This window comes from Schistocerca piceifrons, chromosome 9 (assembly GCF_021461385.2).
Source record: "Schistocerca piceifrons isolate TAMUIC-IGC-003096 chromosome 9, iqSchPice1.1, whole genome shotgun sequence".
Taxonomy (NCBI): domain Eukaryota; kingdom Metazoa; phylum Arthropoda; class Insecta; order Orthoptera; family Acrididae; genus Schistocerca; species Schistocerca piceifrons.
The window spans coordinates 27447198-27467090 of NC_060146.1; the positions used below are offsets into that span (position 1 = coordinate 27447198).

General features: G+C 42.5%; 1 long non-coding RNA gene across 1 annotated transcript in view; it reads left to right on the forward strand.

Annotated features, from left to right (window-relative positions):
* Positions 1-18169, forward strand: part of LOC124717324 — a 33489-nt gene extending 15320 nt beyond the window's left edge. Inside the window, exons 2-4 of the long non-coding RNA XR_007005736.1 lie at positions 16813-17047; positions 17179-17441; positions 17642-18169. This is a non-coding gene — a long non-coding RNA (uncharacterized LOC124717324). The remainder of the gene's footprint in view (positions 1-16812; positions 17048-17178; positions 17442-17641) is intronic.
* Positions 18170-19893: the final 1724 nt, after the last annotated feature.

Sequence of the window (19893 nt, forward strand, 5' to 3'; positions counted from 1 at the left end):
GACTTACCTTCTTTTTCTAAACTTATTTCAGCATCGTGAAAGTTTAAGATTGCTTTGTATTCATTCAAAAAGTCTACTCCCAATATAATTTCCGTCGACAATAATGGAACAATAAGAAAGCTCATAGAGAAGCTGTGGCTTTGAAAAAGAATTCTAAGTTGGTTTGTTGGCGTACATCTACACTTTTTCCAAAGATTGCACCTTGTAATTTAATCTGACGTAACGGAAGTGTGGGACAATCGTTCGATTTGTTGCATTAGCTAAAGGCTGTTTCACTAATTACTGAAATGGGACTGCCAGAGTCAAGTACTGCCGTAAATTTTACATCATTTACTGTAATGTGAATCACAGGATATGCAATGTTGTTATGTTTTATGTCGTGTTCCTGGAGTAAGATGTCCCTAATGTCTTCCATTTTTACGTAATTACTAGCTACGGCAGCTGCGTCGTCAGTTTCATACGTACGTTTCGTGGCTGCCAGCGGTATGAGTCATTGCCTATTGTCTCTTTGTTGGCGCAGGTCGTTATTGGGATTTGGAGACCTAACTTCTACAAATTCACCTCCTCGAGAGGGCCCTGCTCTGTTTGAATCCCGCCAGTTCTGATGCAATTCAGGTCTGTCGTTACGATCATACCGTCTGTTGTCATGTCGGCAGATGCCATAGTTTCTTTCTTGTCGGTCACGTGGTGGAGAATTTCTCCCTGAATCGTAACTGCGCGCTGGACCGTTGCGTCTAAAGTTATTCTGTCTCCCTTGATAATAATTATTTTGGTTCCCAAATTGTCTGTTTCTCTGATTGTCTCTGTGATAGTCACTACCGCGGAGAGGTGATCTTTCCCTGTAATTATTACTACTCTGCCAACGGTTGTCATACGGATGGTGTCTGTTTTGGTCACGATATGTGTTGTGAGAATAGCCTTGCCGTGTCCAGTTATTATTTCTTTCATCGCGGAATTGTGACAGATGTGACCTGTAATTGTTGTGCTCCTGTTTTCGCGTTTCGCGATTGTCAGTGTCAATTTCCAGTTCTTGTAACAGTCCCTGAAAAGCTTCAATGTCGTCTTTGCAACGTCCTGCCAAAATAATATTTCTTAAATGTTCAGGCAATTTCATTAAGCAAATGCGGATGAGTTCTGAAGGGCTGTATGGGTTTGAAAGACATTGATTCTTATGCAACATGTCTTCAAAATATTTCACAAGACTGGAGAATTCAGATTGTTCGAAATGTTTCATCATTATGATGCCATGTTTTACTCGGTCTTGTGTAGCTTGAGACCAATACGCTGAGAGGAAGGCATGATAAAATTCTCCTTCACTGTGACAATCGTGAATGACCGATCGCATTCTTACAGCTGGTTCATTCTCCAAGTAGCCACACATAAATTCTAACCTGTGCTCCAATGACCAGTTGGGAGGAAAACAATGAGAGAATTGATGGAGCCACGCTTGTGGATGAATGTCGTTGGCAGAATTCTTAAACGTTTTGAATTTACGTGTAGTAATGAACAGCTTATAGTCAAAATCCTCATGTCGGCGAGTCGCAAGTCGGTCATTGTTACGTCGTGTCGGTGGTTCCATCTCAAAATTCGGTGCACATTGCCAATTTCTTTCATAACTTCCGAAATGCCCTGTGTTATTATTTTGTGGCTTTTCCGTATTTCTAAGTTCCTCTTCCCGTGTTGGAGCGCGAGTGTCCTCTGAAATATGAAATTTTTCTGTTACTTGTGCCAACTGATCTTGTACTTCCCAGATTTCTCTTTTGTATTGCGTATTAATTTGATTCTGATTTTGTTTGAATTTTCTAATTTGTTCATGCTCTTCTGTGTCAGTGAAGGCTGCAGGTCTTTTGTCATTCAGATCATCATCTACCTTTGCAGATAAGTTAGTGACCTGATCCGAAAGTTCGGCTACTTTCTCCGATAGTGAACACATTTCCTCAGTGTGTTTTTCTGAACCAAGTTTCAGAGTGTCCATTTGTGTTGAATCTACTGTGTCCTTTAAGTTTTCCAGAGTTTTTGCAAGTTGCGTAACCGAATCGGTAGATGCAACTGAGTCAATTTTAGCCCACAAGGTCTCATGATTTTCATGAACAATGGTTTGCAGTTCTTTTATGGCTGCTTCGTGATTCTGTAATGCATTTTCATGCCGCGAAAAAATGGGTTGAAAATGCTCACAAATTTGTGTTTTTACGTCATTACAGACTTTTTGACATTTCGATTCAATGTTATGTAACTCTGCAGTTAAATCTTGACGTGTTTGTTCAAGTGTTGTGTCTAACTTTTGAAGATTTTGTTCCATTGTGTCTAACTTTTTAAGATTTTGTTCCACTGTGTCTAACTATTGAAGATTTTGTCCCATTTGTTTCTGATTTTGTTCAAGCGTTGTGTCTAACTTTTGTAGCCTTTGTCCCATTTGTTGCATTAACTGTAATAACAATGCACTGGTGTCTGAAACATGTTCCTCAGTGCTTTTCGGCAGTGAAGTTGCACCGGCAACATTTACATTTTGACAAGCAGAAAATGTGTCTTGACTTATCTGCGAAAACGGTGAGGACTCAAAACCTGAATCTACAGTATTTGCAAAATTGTGTCCTGTCATTTCGGATTCCTGAGGCGAGCTGTTGCCGACCAATCGATCGATAATGCTTCCCTGTTCACTACCTGTTTCACTGCCTACGCCATTGTTTGCCGCCCGCTCCATTTCCGTATGCACAATTACCAAATTACTACTTTGAACATTAGTTAATTCATTACACGGTGGCGCTAACACACTGCTTTCGTCTTCGCTGTCATTTCTCAATTTACTTTGGAGCCTAGTGTTACGTTTTTCACACGCCATTATTATCACAATATTTCACACGATAACACAGAAAAGCACAATTTGAAGAGCAAAATAAGAGAACACATTAACATAACACTGAAAATAATTTCTAGTTAATTGCAAGCGCAGCTGCGAAATACTTGCTGCAAATCTACATGCATGCCACAACTGTTTTACTGTACAACAATGAAAGACTGCAACTACAAAGGAGATTCTCTCTACAATTACGCGCTAGCAATAAACAATAGCTACACTAATTACACAAACTACAAGAAAAAAATCAGAAGATTCCAGTGAGGTATCCTCGGCTAAGGGTCGACATATGAAACGTCCCCTTTGAACAATTACAAATGACTGTGCTTATACTGACACACAATATTTTTAGCGCAACGCAATCTGACTATCAAAGATCCCTGCAAAAGAAGCCCTGAGTAACATTAAACTATACCTTTCACAAATCACTTACCTCACAAAAATCTTCATTACTCGAACTACTGCAATACAGCGAGCGCCACTACTGCCAGCTAAATAAAAGATTCAATCTACGGAAGCCACTAACTACTGATAGGCATAGTTAGCAAATGAAACATTTTAATAGAGAAAAAACAATGTATTTACCTTAATAGTCATAATATGTATAGCAGTTCATGACAAATTACAAAACTCCGCCATCTCTCTCCCCACATCCACCACTGCTGGCGGCTCACCTCCAACTGCGCAACGCTACGCGCTGTTCACATCCAGCTGCCGCTGCCCAACACTACAATGGCAGACAACAATGCAAACTAGACACAGACTGCACACAGCACAGCCAGTGATTTTTATACAGAGGTGGCGTTACCAATAAAAAAAACCTAAACAGCCTACTTACATAGAGCCAGTGATGTTTATACAGAGGTGGCGTTACCAATAAAAAAACCTAAACAGCCTACTTACAGCGGTCCATTTCCGTAAATTATTGGTTTTTGGCCTGGGCATATTCGTAATTTGAAGAAGGTAGCAATGAGTCGATGTGAACAGCGCGGAAACACACACACAACTGATTCATATTCCGAAATACCAACAATAACTAGTAGGGTATTGTCGGCGCACTGCAGAGATGAGGTGAGCGACGTGAACACTCATTAACTGCGGACAACAAATATCGAAGCACGTGTCGACTCTGATAATCCTTCTTCGAGCAATGAACCATCACAAGTCCTTAGCATCCTAATCCGAGAGGCTACCTAAGTGGAAAAACAAGGCTATGTCCCTCCATTAGCTACCAAGTGCCCAAGAATCGGTCGAACGAGTGGTTTTGTAAGCCACTTCTTTGGTAGATGAATTATATTTCTCTAAGATTTTTAAGGGCACATTTGGAGGATGGGCATGATATTATTGCAAAAACGTAGATATAAGTTCAGAATATAAATAAAGAATTACTTAAGATGGTAATTAGTATAAGCGGTTGTATCAATTGTGGGGTGCAACCGCTGAAACATTAGAATAATTATGCAGTTCAGTTGTCTTGCCGAGAAGACGGCACCCTTTTTGTTATTGAAGCGTTCCAGATAGGACTCAAATCTGCCATCGCTGCAGATAATTACGTGGCACACCGCCATTATTCCAATTTAATTGAGACGCAATCTCACTGGGCGTACTCATAGTTACACACAGCAACAGAATTAATGGGCCTATGTTACTTAATTTAGTATAATATTTTGTGAGTATAGCACTATTATTTAATCTTGTCATTCATTTATGTTGCAAGCTATTGTTCCAATCAAACGGCGTCTTGCCTCGCTGAAGATTCCGTGTTACAAATGGCCCCTTACGAGCCAAAACTTTGGAACTATTCAATCTACCAAGTCCGACAAAAAAATATTTTCAGAAAAGTCACTCATAGTCTACATCTACATCTACATGGTTACGCTGCAATTCACACTTAAATGCCTGGCAGAGGGTTCATCAAACCATTTTCATACTACTTGCCTACCAGTCCAGTCTCGAATGGCGTGTGGGAACAAGGGACACCTAAATCTTTCCGTTCAAGCTCTGATTTCTCTTATTTTATAATGATGATCATTTCTCCGTACGTAGGTGGGTGCCGACAAAATATTTACGCATTCAGAAGAGAAAGATGGTGATTGAAATTTCGTAAATAGGTCTCGCCGCAAAGAAAACCGCCTTTGTTTCAGTGACTGCCAGCCTAACTCGTGTATCATGTCAGTGACACTCTCACCCGTATTGCGCGATAACATGAGACGAGCTGCCCTTCTTTGTACTTTTTCGATGTCCTCCGTCAATCCTACCTGGTAAGGATTCCACACCACGCAGCAATATTCCAGCAGAGGATGGACAAGTGTAATGTAGGCTGTCTCTTTAGTGGGTTTGTTGCATCTTCTAAGTGTTGTGCCAGCAAAGCGCAGTCTTTGTTTCGCCTTCCCCACAATACTATCTATGTGGTCTTTCCAATTTCATTTGCTCGTAATTGTAATTCCTAGGTATTTAGTCGAATTAACAGCCCTTAGATTTGTGCTATTTATCGTATACCCAAAATTTATCGGATTTCTTTTAGTACCCACTTTTCTTTGTTTAGTGCCAATTGCCACTTTTCGCACAATACAAAAATTCTCTCTAGATCATTTCGTAATTGGAATTGATCATCTGACGATTTTATTAGACACTAAATTACAGCGTCATCTGCAAACAATCTAAGGGGGCTGCTTAGATTATCACCTACATCATTTATGTAAATCAGAAACAGCAGAGGACCTATGACACTACCTTGCGGAACGCCAGATATCACTTCTGTTCTCCTCGATGATTTACCGTCTATCACTACGAATTTTGATCTCTCTGAAAGGAAATCACGAATCCAGTCACACAACTGAGACGATACTCCACATGCACGCAGTTTTATTAATAGTCGCTTGTGAGGGACGGTATCAAAAGCCTTCTGGAAATCAAGGAATATGGATTCCATCTGAGCACTACTCATTACTTCATGGGAATATAGAGCTATGTTGCACAAGAACGATATTTTCTGAATCCATGTTGGTTATGTATCAATAAGTCATTTGCTTCGAGGTGATTCATATTGTTCGAATACAGTATGTGCTCCAAAATCCTACTGCAAATTGAGGTCAGTGATATGGGTCTGTAATTCAATGGGTTACTCCTATTTCGTTTCTTGAATATTGGTGTGACCTTGCTACTGTTCAGTCTTTAGGAACAGACCTTTCGTCAAGTGAGCGGTTGTATATGATTGCTAACAAAGGCGCTATTGTGTCTGCATACTCTGAAAGGAACCTGATTGGTAGGCCTATACCATCAGGACCGGAAGACATGCCTTTCTTAAGTCATTAGAGTTGTTTCGCAACACCTGAGATATCTAGTTTTATGTCACTCATGCTAACAGCGGCTCAGGTTTCGAATTCTGGAATATTTACGTCTTCTTTCGTGCAGGAATTATGGAAAACTGTATTTAGTAACTGCTGTGGCCTTCTCCACCAGACATCACGGCGGCTAGAGTATGAGCAACCAAACTGACAGCCTGCAGCCGCGGGTTGCCCGCCTCGCAGGCACACCCAAGCACTACACAACCAACAGGTAATATTGATGAACGGCCACAGCAACAACCACAACAACAACAACACAGCAAAGACCCCAGCGGCCACCAGGGGCCAATACCGGCCCATGTAAACATAAGGAAGAGGTAACTGCAGATCCCGGAACTATTTTCACACTTCAAACCACGTGATGTAAAATAGTTCCGAGGTACTCATCCGCCGAAGCGCTCTAAAGGCCGGCGCTCGGCCGCGCATCGGCAGCTCATCGACCGCCAGCAGACGTGGATAGCTGCCGCCCTGGCAGCCTGGCTTGGATTTTCAAAATGGTTCAAATGGGACTTAACGTCTGAGGTCATCAGTCCCTTGGAAGTACTTACACCTAACTGACCTAAGGACATCACACACATCCATGCCCGAGGCAGGATTCGAACCTGCGACCGTAGCAGTCGCGCGGTTCCAAACTGAAGCGCCTAGAACCACTCGGCCACCATGGCCGGCTTTGGATATTCTCGCTGATCTCTGGATTAGGCTTGGTATATCGGCTGAAGTCTCTGGCGGAAGCTAATAGGAAATTATTTTAGTTGTTTTCTATCTTATTCTTGTATGTAGTTGTGATTCGAAGACGGATCACTGTTTTGTGTTGGTGTTATACTTGGAGAATTTGTTTTGGTTAATTGAACAGTCCAATAAATTGTTTTCGGACTTTGACCGTTAGTTTCTTCTGCTTACGCAGACATATCAGTAACTCCGCTTTAGTGGCACCATCGTCGGTAACATTTCAGTCGCTATCGCGCAGTGACGGTATTGACTGTTTTTTTGCCACTGGTGTACTTTACATACGATCAGAATCTCTTTGGGTTTTCTACCATTTTTTGAAACGATGTTTTATTGTGCAAACTATTAAAAGAATCTCGCATTGACGTTCGCACTAAATTTCGAGCTTCCGTGAAACTTAGCCAATCTTGGGGATTTTGCGTTCTTTTGAATTTCGCATGCTTCTTTCGTTGCTTCTGCAACAGTTTTCTGACGTGTTTTGTGTACCATGGTGGATCAGTCCCGTCTTTTATTAACTTATGCGGTATGAATCTATCTAAGGCTGTCGAAACTGTATCTTTGAATTTGAGCCATATCTGGTCTACACTTATATAATTAACTTGGAAGGAATGGAGACTCTCTATTAGGAAGGCATCAATCGAATTTTTATCTGCTGTTTTAAATAGATATATTTCGCGATTATTTTTAGTGGTTTTGGTTGATATCGTTTTTAGTCTCGCTACAATGACCTTGAGTTCACTAATCCCTGTATCTGTCATGACGCTCTCTATTAGATCAGGATTATTTGTGGATAAGAGGTCAAATGTGTTTTCGCAACTATTTACAATTCTTGTGGACTCATGAACTAATTGTTCAAAGAAATTCTCAGAGAAAGCATTTAGTTCAATTTCGGAAGATGTTTTCTGTCTACCATCGCCTTTGAACATGTATTTTCACCAACAAATCGAGGGTAGATTGAAGAATCCACCAGTTATAACTGTATGAGTGGGATACTTATTTGTAATGAGACTCAAGTTTTCTTTGAACCGTTAAACTATTGTATCATCTGAGTCGGGGGAGTCAGTAGAAGGCACCAATTATTATTTTGGTACGGCTGTTGAGTATAATCTCTACCCATAGTAATTTGGAGGAACTATCTATTTCATCTGCAGTACAAGATAAACTACTACCAACAGACACAAACACACCACCACCTACTTTATTTAATCTATCCTCTCTGAACACGGTTTGAGCCTCTGTAAAAATTTCGGCTGAATTTATCTCCAGCTTTCTGTTCCCATAATGATTTCAGCTTCAGTGCTTTTCATCAGCGCTTGAAGCTTTGGTATTTTCCCGACACAGCTACAACAATTTACAACTACAATATCGACTGTTGCTTGGTCGATTCTCGTCGTTTCTTTGTCCTGTACCCTTTGAGACTGGTGCCCGTTTTGATCTTTCGCGAGACTGTCTAACCTAAAAAAACCGCCCAGTCCACGCCATACAGCCCCTGCTACCTGTGTAGCCGCCTCCTGTGTGTAGTGTACACCTGACCTATTTAGCGGAACCCGAAACCCCACCACCCCATGGCGCAAGTCGAGGAATCTGCAGCCTACACGGTTGCAGAACCGTCTGAGCCTCTAATTCAGACCCTCCACTCGGCTCTGTACCAAAGGTCCGCAAACGGTCTTGTCGACGGTGTTGCAGATGGTGAGCTCTGCCTTCATCTCGCTAGCAAGACTGGCAGTCTTCACCAACTCAGATAGCCGCCAGAAACCAGAGAGAATCTCTTCCGACCCATAGTGACACACGTCATTAGTGCCGACATGAGCCACCACCGGCAGTTGGCTGCACCCTGACCCTTTATGGCATCCGGAAGAACCCTTTCCACATCTTGGATTGAGCCCCCCCCCCCCCCGCAGTATTCACACAGAGTGCACATTGGCTTTCTTCCAGTCCTTAACTGCCATATCCCTAAGGGGCTCCACCACCCGCCTAACATTGGAGCTCCCAATGACAAGCAGTCCCACACTCTGCGCTTGTCCGGACCTCTCAGGAAGACCAGCCACTGCCGCAACAGGCGAGGCTGCCCTTGCTGGCTCAGAAGTACTTTCAGCAGTGGGCAGTACCTCAAACCTGTTGCGGAGGTCGCCTTCCGCCCAGGGATTCGCGACCCCGCCACTGTTCGTCAATCACATTCAAGCAAGTGTCGACTTGCAGGGACGTCCGAATCCGAGGGCGCAGTGGCATCAGAGATCCCCTGGCGATGCTACAGGTTCCAGAGGCTCCAAAGCCTCTCGGGTGTCCCAATGTCACCGCGGCCCAGGGCAATAGCCTGGAGTCTGTCGACCACGGCCAACACATCTTCCAGCTGTTTATGGATGGTGGCCGATTCCCCTGAATCCGTACACAACAGGCGCAGTCCCTATTCATCCCTCACATTTTTTTTCCTCTCACAAGCCGTTTAAAAAAAAAAAGAAAATATGACTGACGATTACGAGAATTTACACTATACGGGTACTAAAACGCAAAAAGCCATTGTATTATACTCTGATCACATACTACTATCATTAATTATTATTATTTGTCTGTTCTCTGATATTCTCAAACCAGATAGGAAAAGTCACGATAAAATGAAAGATTCTCTCAGCGAATACTTTCCTAGAATTTCTTTTGTGGGGTCATTTTGCAAGGTGCCAGGGCTAGCAGTATATTTAACACTAAATTCTTCTAGAATCTTCATATGGAAATGATGCTCTAAGCCCCCCCCCCCCCCCCCCTACTCTAACTTCGACTTTTGCTGTCGGACATGGATTAAAAAGGAAACGCGAACTAACTGTAATCGACCCTGCAAGTGGAGTAGAAAAGAGTTAGAATTCTGCAATAATTTAATTTGATAGAAATTAATTTGATAAAGGAAAGTTTCATTAACGTAGTGAGAAATGAAAGCGTTGCTTTACCGATCCACAGAATGAAAGTTCTGTCCAAAATAACAATTTGAATTATTATGACTAAACTCAAAATAATAATCAAAACACATGAAACATTTACAATGTGTCAAATTGGATACTCAAATAAATGTTGTGAAGGTGAAGTTGTCCATAAACTAGCTTGTCACGTTGTTGACCAAGTGGTATGTGGAGCCAATTCCTTGCAACTCAAATCTTAAGAGAAACACTGAGCCAACTCAACATTAATTGCTGCTACAGTAGTGAGAACTCAGACAATGAACATCCAAGACAGAACCACGTAAGAAAAGACAGGATCAGGCGCGCTCTGCTCAGCTCTGATTATCACAGAGCAAAATTCCGTAATCTGCCGGTGCTGCGGTCATACATTACCAAGCTGTCTTCTTAACTGCAAGGACACTATCTGGCGTACTGGAGGCGATGGCTGGTTGCTTCAACGTCCTGTCGTGGTGATGATAATGTCGCGAGTATAGCACGAAACAAATTATCCTGGTCTGGTTGTTCTAGACTAAAGACTTCCTATCAATACAAATGCGCCTGTGAGGGAGACGAAGAAGGCTCATCACACAATCACTGCAATCACTGAAGGTACAGTGATTGAAGAAATTGCTGAAGTTTCGACTTCAACGTAACTTTCCGAGTACAGTTGGCGATTGAGCGTTCTGTGTACAAGAGGCCTATGTTGTCTGTATTGAGCAGTTTTGGCTAAAGTTGACTGTATCAGAGTTACTGTGTGACTTCGCTTGTTAAAATCAAACAGTTACAATTAAATGAAAGTATATTAGACAGCCAACAGAAGGCAGGCTGTCCAGAGCAGCAAGAGCTCAGTCTTGCAACCTACTCTGACCGAAAGGCGAGAGCCAACTCGCTCAAGAGAACCCGTACAAGCCGAACACAGAACATTCCCGCCCCCATGACAGTGGCAGTGGTTAAACGTTCCAATCAGCAACTCGAAAACCGGCGGAAAATTCCACTCTATTGCCGACGCACTACTATTCGATCAATGAAGATACTTGGCGCCAATTTCTGCGCCGATTTTGCTACGTCACGGAGCTATCCCCTGAGCAAGGCAATCACAGTTATGATTTTGCAGGAAACGTGGGAATTTGCCCGCCAAGACTGCATGGAAACACAACACGCCTCGCTGGTAGCCCGCCAGAAAGTGTTTTCACTAAGTTTCTGTGAAGTAACGGAATCTCTAGCCCAGCCGCTCCGTCAGGCCCCTGTGGGCGTGTCGCCGCCGCTCTTATGACAATGTCGGCATCTGGAAAGCATCCACTCGACTCCCTCACACCCGTCGGCTTAACCCTCTCTAGATCAGGAGAAACCGCCTGTCACCGGACCACGCGGGTGACCAGAGACGCTGCGTGGGAAGTCCGCATGTGAAGGAATAGCAACTTTTCACCACATGCAATTAGAGAGGAAAATCGAATTACTCAGAGTAGGATAGAAATATGAGAGGGGGCTCATGCCACCTATCAATTTCACTTTACGATCTTCTGGGTGTTTGCTCGTAGGTAACAAGTGTGGCAGTGAAACTGGTGATGTGGGAATCCTGGAAATAGCGAATTGAGTTAAGAAGCAGAAGACGATAATGGTGTCATCTGGACAACGAACCTTTGCCATTGACCCTGACATCGATGTTCAGTCGAAATGACGTCACGGACCGTGGACATCGCACTGCTGCAGTCCAGGCATTTTACAAAAACAACGACAGCTACGGGGCCGCGCAGCGTGCATGCCGTGCTCCAGTCCCGTCGGCAGGTGGGTACAGAACTCTGAGGAAGCGGATGACGGGATTTGCACGTGCAAAACGCGTGAGAATGTTGCAAGACTTGGAAAGGCTCCCAGACGTTCTGCTCGCTGCAACATGACATATCGGATCGCAGTGGACGCGAACGCTGCACAAGGACCTGCAATATCTCTTGTACAAAACTCAGATAATGGAAAAACAGAATGCGGACGACTTCACAAAGAGACTACGCATTTGCTGACAATTGTCGGAAGTCATGAACGACAATCCTGAAATGCTACATGAAATGCCACTTCTGAGACAGAAAGTGGTAGTGTCGTGCGGCATATCATCGTTTGGAATCACAGAGTCTTATTATTTTTTTTCTTTTTACTGCGAATACAGAACGTTATGTTCACATGTTGAACCATCTCCTAGTAACAGCTTGCAGTTGTTCCTCTAACTGCAAACACGTGCTTCCAACAAGATGGGGCCACATGCCATACCTCCCGGCATTCCATAAACGCGCTACAGAACATCTTTCCTGGTCATCTCATCTCCAGCAACGGGGACATTTCGTGACCTGCATTATCTCTTGACCCTTGAGCGTGTCACTCATTCCATTTGGGCCATTTGAAACTGATGACACACCATCCGGGAACTCAACGATAGTATTCGGGAGTAAGTTACTCCAAGTCCAGCGTGTTTCCTGCAAGACGCGATGTCTAAGTTCCGTAACAGACTTGAAATTGGTTCAAATGCCTCTGAGCACTTTGGTACTTAACATCTGAGGTCATCAGTCCCCTAGAACTTAGAACTACTTAAACCTAACTAACCTGAGGACATCACCCACATCCATGCCCGAGGCAGGATTCGAACCTGCGACCGTAGCAGTGGTGCCGTTCCGGACTGAAGCGCCTAGAACCTCTCGGCCATCTTGGCCGGCAGACTTGAAATGTATGTGAAGGAAATTGGTGGTCACCTACGTCATGTCATTTTCAAGTGAGTGGCATTTTAAATCGCGGGCGTTGTAACTTTGTGTTCCATTTCCTTTATATCACTGTGAATAAATCTGAATCGCTGGTGGATGTTTCAAAGTCGCCCTTTCCACTGTCACACCTGGTATTTTATGCTTGTACTGAACCGCTCACAGTTTGAGTCGGTAACTCATAAAACCACCTGGAACTAACACTTTGTGTTCACATGAAATGGAATGACCGTATAGGGTCAGTCGTTGGTAAGGTAGGTAGAAGACTGGCAGCGAAATGAACGCAGTCTACTAAGAAGACTGGTCACACATGACTCGTGTGCGCCATCCCAGAATATTGCTCGCGTTCGTTGGACCTTTGTCAGACAGGAGTAACAGGTGCTGTGGAACGTATACAGAGAAGGGCAGTGCGAATGGTCACAGGTTTGCTTGGCCCGTGCAGGAGTGTAACAGAAATGTTGAAGAAACTGAACTAGGAGACACAGACGCAAATTATTGTGATAAAAATAAACTTACTGAGTTTCAGGAACACACATTAGATGATGACGCCAGGAATATGCAGCAACCCCCTATGCATCGCGTCCGTATTGGTCGAGGTCAATAAAGGCTAGACGCAAATTAAGACGCGTATAGCGCGTGTGGCGCGACGCACCGCAGCGCGCATTTTTGTAACTTGTCGCAGGTTCGAATGGGACCGCGCAAACTGCGACGCGACGCGACTGGGACGCGACACGCGCCTGCGCCAGGTCGCGCGGCGTTGTGGTTGAGGCACAGTTTCTCGCGCCGCGCGTCGCGCGACCACTGCGGCAGGGGATCGGCAAGGCGGTCCTGTCGTATGTTCACTTCAGCATGGCGCATATGAGCAGTGGAAGTGTTGCCCAACCGAAAAATACGGCCTTACTGTATACTGAGTTTTATTACCACCAAGTAGTGTTTCGCTTTTCGAAGTTTAGGCGCTCCATCTCTTTTCGTTAGTACATAATAGTTTTCAGTTACATATATCTGTACAGTTCTTTCGTTTTGTTTATTCTCTTGTCAAGAACAATGCACAGTTCAGTAACTGGTGAGGCGTTAGCCACTGGGATTATATCTTCTGCCTCCATAATGATTTCAGATAGTAAGAAGGGACAGACGATTCATCGTGAAGGGAATGAGTAAGGAAGTAAGGAATATTACAAAATCACGTGATTTAGAAGCAAGGCAGGAAAGCAAAACAAGGTTATCTATTTGCTGCCTGTTACGCTGACGTATCTCTTCGATTTGTTGCAAAAAGTCGAAAAGGTGTAATTTCCACAGATGTGACCCCTTTGTGCATCTGTTAAAAAGCGTCCAAGGAATGAAGTACATAAGTGGAGTTCGGATTTTGCATATCATTTTTTACGGTATCTGGTGTTGTATCTTTGCGAATTATGAAAATTTGGAGGTTTAAATTGAAATTTAAAATGCATATATTTGCATATTTTTGGCGTTTGCACGTATTATTGTCATATTTAGAGGAAATAGCCGTAAAGATGCGTATTTTTGACAATTAGGTCATACTGAGGTTCATTTTGTTCCCTGACAACCCAAGAACCTTCCAGAATATTAGCCCAATAAATTTGCAAAATGAGATAATAAGGGACAAGACATCAGAATAAAAGCCTTTCAGGTAAACGTGGGTAGCCAATGGAGGGACATGGTCTTGTTTTTCCACTTAGGTAGCCTCTCGGATTAGGATGCTAAGGACTTGTGATGGTTCATTGCTCCAAGAAGGATTATCAGAGTCGACACGTGCTTCGGTATTTCTTGTCCGCAGTTAATGCGTTTTCGGGTCGCTCACCTGATCTCCGCTGTGCGCCGACAATGCCCTACTAGTTATTGTTGGTATTTCGGAATATGAATCATTCTCATTGTTTCCGTGCTGTTCACATCGACTCGTTGTTACCTTCTTCAAATTACAAATATGGCCAGCCCAAAAACCGATAATTTACGGAAATGGATCGGGAGCGATTATGCTTTCAGAACGGACGGAAAAATAATATTCTGCCAACTGTGTGAAAAAGAGGTAAGTTTAATTCTGTTTTTTTTTTCTTTTTCGATAATTTTTCCAAGAAATTAAAACACTTATTAAGTTCATTTGTAAATTTGCGTGCATGTTTTCTATGTACGAATGGGAAGGAACAAGATAAACCTTTAGAAATTACCTTCCGCGTTCTTGCAAATTAAAAAAAAAAAATGTTCAGTGTTGTGAGGGGATCGAGTTCCAATTTTTAGAAACTTACTGCGGCTACAACTTTGCTTCCGCCGTTTTTCTCAAAGTTCGAGGCTTTATTGCGAGCATCTCACAAAAAATTTACATTTCAAAGTATTGGCTTTCGTTGGCCACTTCTTTCTCCCATGTTTCGGGCAGCATACGAATCCCGCCTCGGAAGAACCGTGCGTCTTTCGAGAAGATCCATGCATCGATCCAATTTCGTAGTTGTTCATATGACAGGAAGCGCTGGGCAGCCAGGTCGTGTGGCATTGAACTAACAAGTTGGCAGAGAAAGGGAACAATGTCTGGAGAATACGGCGGGTGGGGTAGGACATCCCATTTGAACGTTATGTATGTTTTGGCGCGTTTTGCGACATGGGTCGAGCACAGTCATGCTGCAAAATCACCTTTTCATGTCTATCGCTGTATTGTGGCCGTTTGTCTTTCAGTGATCGGCTCAAACACATCAAGTGCTCTCGATAAAGATCTCCTGTGATTGTTCCCGTCGGTTGCAGTAGCATCGGAAGCTTTCTCTCTTTCACGACCATGCCGGTCTTCAACGTCAAAATCACCGTTCTTGAAGCATGGAAACCATTTTCTGCTAAATCTGTGACTAACAGGCGTCCCATCATAGCTTTTACCCAGCCGCAGATTTCTTCATATCAAAGCAGAAAATTAAAACCTCCCGCAGATAACGAGAATTTGGCTCGTAAGTTGGCACATTCAGCCGAGAATAACTTTAAGATGGAATCAAAAATCGACTAATATTTTGATGGCGCTATGTTCTCAAATGCCTAAGTTTACTGTATCACACTTACGACCTACGACTTGCGTCACTACTTTCCATTAATACCGTGCACTGCAAAACGGCGGAAGCAAAGTTGTGGACCTAGTATTTGTAGTCTTAATTCACTTTTTTGAGTGGCCATCTCGCAGGTACATACTGTTCTCTTACATTTTTGTACAGTTGTATGTACATATTGATATTTATTCACTTCTCCAACGCTTTAGGCCAGGTTTGAGAAAAAATTTCAGCTGGATCAGCATAAAAAGACATCTCAGCAGCAGAACAACGGAATCAAGACACGGTTAAAAACGACACAGTAACCACTGATCTCCTCATTTTCGAAGCATATGGACGTCAAAAATGAATTCAATGAAGATATTTGCGAGGCTTTAATAAAAACGAACATCTCGTTGAATAAGATGGAGAGTGAAGGACCTTCTTGAAAAAATACACAGGAAAAGATATTCCTCACGAGTCAACGCTCAGAAAGAACTATGTGGACCCATTGTATGAAAGGGTAAGGTTTTTCGGTAGTTTTTCTTTGTACGAATTAACTTACTATTATTTTGATAAATGTATATACATAAGAAAATAGTCAAAATGTAGGTAGGTGCTAAAACGGATGTTGTGACTTGGCAAGACATCCAAGCCACTATGAGGAAGCCGAAAGGCACGCGTTTAAGCTCACGCAGGCCTGCGTGAGGTCTGGAACAGGTAAAGTAATTGAGACTAGCAAATAAAGTACGTAGCTGCTGGAATACTTAACTTTAATCCATAATTGGTGAACATCGGTCTGACGGTACATGCCTCACAAGATAAATAGCAATTGATAATGGCGCCTTGCTAGGTCGTAGCAAATGACGTAGCTGAAGGCTATGCTAACTATCGTCTCGGCAAATGAGAGCGTAATTTGTAAGTGAACCATCGCTAGCAAAGTCGGCTGTACAACTGGGGCGAGTGCTAGGAAGTCTCTCTAGACCTGCCGTGTGGCGGCGCTCGGTCTGCAATCACTGATAGTGGCGACACGCGGGTCCGACGTATACCAACGGACCGCGGCCGATTTAGAGGCTACCACCTAGCAAGTGTGGTGTCTGGCGGTGACACCACAGCGGATATAGTTTGTTTTCCTGTGTGTGTCTCCTGCGTAGTGTCCACATGTTTATGTGTATTTTTTTTAATTTAGTTTCTCTATTACAGACATTGGAGAATATTAGGAAAGACATTGGCGATTCTCCAGTCTGGCTATCCGTTGACGAAACCACTGATTCTTGCAGTCGTTATATGGTGCACGTCATAGTTGGAAAACTCTCTGCTGACGAGACTGGATGAGGACACCTCATACTGTGCAAAGAAGTGAAATGAACAACACACGCCACGATTGCACGCACAGTCTAAGTTTCGCCAATATTGAATAGTTTAAAATAAATTACAGGTAATATAAGCGTGCAGTTTTTCACATCATATCCCGAGCCAATAATTAGTTTTTCACACCATGTCCCGAGCCCATAATAAAATAATTTAAAAAATGTGTAACATTTGTAAAATCCTTTGATTTTTTTTCAGGCGTGCTGTGGAGAAGTGAAGATCAGAAACGTGGGGAGAACAAGGTTTTGGCCATTTTTACGGATAGTGCCACATATATGATGAAGGTTGTAGAGTGTCTCTGGGTGTCATTCTTCACCTCACGTGTCGCTGAAGAGGTCAGAGCCGCATTGCCAGAGGTCAGCTGCCTTATATCTTCGGCAATGAAGGTTTTCATCACGCCACCAAGTAAAGTGAGAACTTTCAAGACTGCTCACTCTGCCACCTGAACCAGTCTTGACGAGGTGGGTAACGTGGATTTCAGCTGCAAACTATTATGCAGACAATCACAGAAAAGTTGAAGAGGTTTGGATGCGTATGTAGTTCTGGATAAATTGAATAAGCAAAGAAAACGAACACAACATAGAATTCCAATATTATTTATCTGTACAGCAATTTTCAGCTTGAAACCGACATTCACTACATTACTACTTTCTTGTTCCAGGTCCTAAAGGGTTTTGAAGATAGCGAAAATTGAGCCATACCAAAATCCAAGGGCGCCTTGAAGAATTCCAGCATGTTACACAGCCTATCTTTCACCCGAGTGCACTTGGGTGACCTTCCAGACCTAAGTGAGAAACTTGAGGCTCGTAACATGGAAGTTACGAAGGCAGTGGCTCTCGACGGAGGACTCAGGACACAGAGCAAGAATTGGCCAGGCCCGATCGCTGAGAGATTTAGAAGAAAATTGGATGCAGTTCTCCACAGAAACCCTGGTTGACCTACGATTCGGAAGAAGGCTCAGTTTCTCGGAGCATTTCTGTTCTTCCAGTATCTAGATGATTTCACGTCGTCTAATGTCGCTGCTCTTAAATTTTTACCTGTAGTGTCATGTGATGTTGAACGATCATTTTCAAGATTGAAAATGTTATTATCCGGCCATAGGAAAAATTATCATTTAGAGAATATGAATAAATGGGAACCTATGTTATACTTCATTTTATTCATTGAATTATAGCCATTATTGAAAATATTTGATGGTTATTCATTAATTTTCCCAAGTAAGATACATATTTTAAAGAATATATCTAAGAGAAATGAATAATTAAGGAATTGTATCTGCATATTTAAAGGCATATACTGGCAGTAAGAGCATATTTTAACTGCATACTTCGAGGAGTTTTGGCGCATATTTCGATCCGAACACTATTCATAAGTTTTACTATCGTTACTTGGATATGGATGTAATATGAGACATTATACTACGTACATGTGGACATCACATTTCCACTGCAAGGTAGAAACAGTCGAAAAGCAGTCACAAATAACGATGTTTTAATTGGATCGCCGTGTTGAGAAAAAGCATTTCAGCTGTAGCATACACATAATCAGCATTAATAAACTAATTATACAACAGGCTACACAAATGGAAAAAAATGGTCGGTATTATTACGAAAGTAGGAGCATCCTGAAAGAGTATGGTGATTAAATATATTAAATTTGTTGAAATATATTGCTGACAAAGGCAGATCTACTTTCATGACAATGTTTTTCGAACTCTCGCTCAGCAGCTTCTTCCGCATTCCTTTCGCGCGCGTTATGCTCAGCTGCTGACAATGCACTGACAGTTGTGTTGTGCGACAGATCAATTGTTTATTTTGCTGGGTAACAACTATTTTATTAGCGAATCACACATTGTCAGTTTGGCAAGCCGCAGGTGAGTAACCAGTATCTGGCATGTGCCTATCATTCCATGTGAAGGGAATAGTCGTCATTATTTTAATACTGCTCAGATCAGGAGAAGGAATAAAATTCTTTGGTAAGTTTCCATTCCAGTCGTTCAGTGTTAAAAATACGATGGTTTACGGGGATTCAACCGAAATTCCAACAAAACTGGCAATTTATTTTGTGTGAATTGTTAACCTTTTCTCATTGAAGAAGCATTACCGTTTATGAATAACGGTCAAATTTGTCTTGTTGACAGGTTTAATTGTACGTCCTGTATCAAAATACAGTGTAATTTGCACAAACTCATCTCACAGCAGCTATTGTGACAGAATTCTGAAACAGAGTGCCTCATTAAACAAGTATTTGGCAGTCAAAGAGCTCAAAGTTTACGAAAAACCTTATACTGTCTCTTTGCAGTAACATAAGAGAAGAAATTTCGCGTTTATTTTCATACTAGGAAACTGTTGTTTCACTAGCTGTCGAAACATAAAAAAATGCGGTCACTGGAGTGAACAAAATAAAGAAGGAAGTATAAATATTGATATATCGCCATAGATAAGAAAGTCCGTGTGCTTACGAATTGGCAAAAGACTCTCCTCCTTGTGTGTATCATTCGCCAAAATTTCGTTTCGATATCTCGAGCGGTTTAGGAGATATGAGGGATGCTGTGAATATTTCATTTCCGTGGGCGTGAGATCGGAACTGAGTACGTTACATAGGATCCATTTTCTCGAGATCGGAGGCAGATCGTCTAAGGAAAAAATTAACATGTTAGCCAAATTTCATACGCAACAACATCTTGTGTGATACGCACCAAACGAAAAATCATAGTGATCCCTATTTTTCATTGCAAACTTTTCGAATTTTGTGTAGCGTCTTATTAAAATGTGTATACCTTAATAATTATGACCATTAGCGAGATGATGGGCACTTCGCCTCGAAGCTGAGACATAACGCTACAAGAAAGGTAAGAATGAAATATTTTTACCGGTAAGTTTCTGTGAAATCGTTCGAGGAAGACTGCAGGGT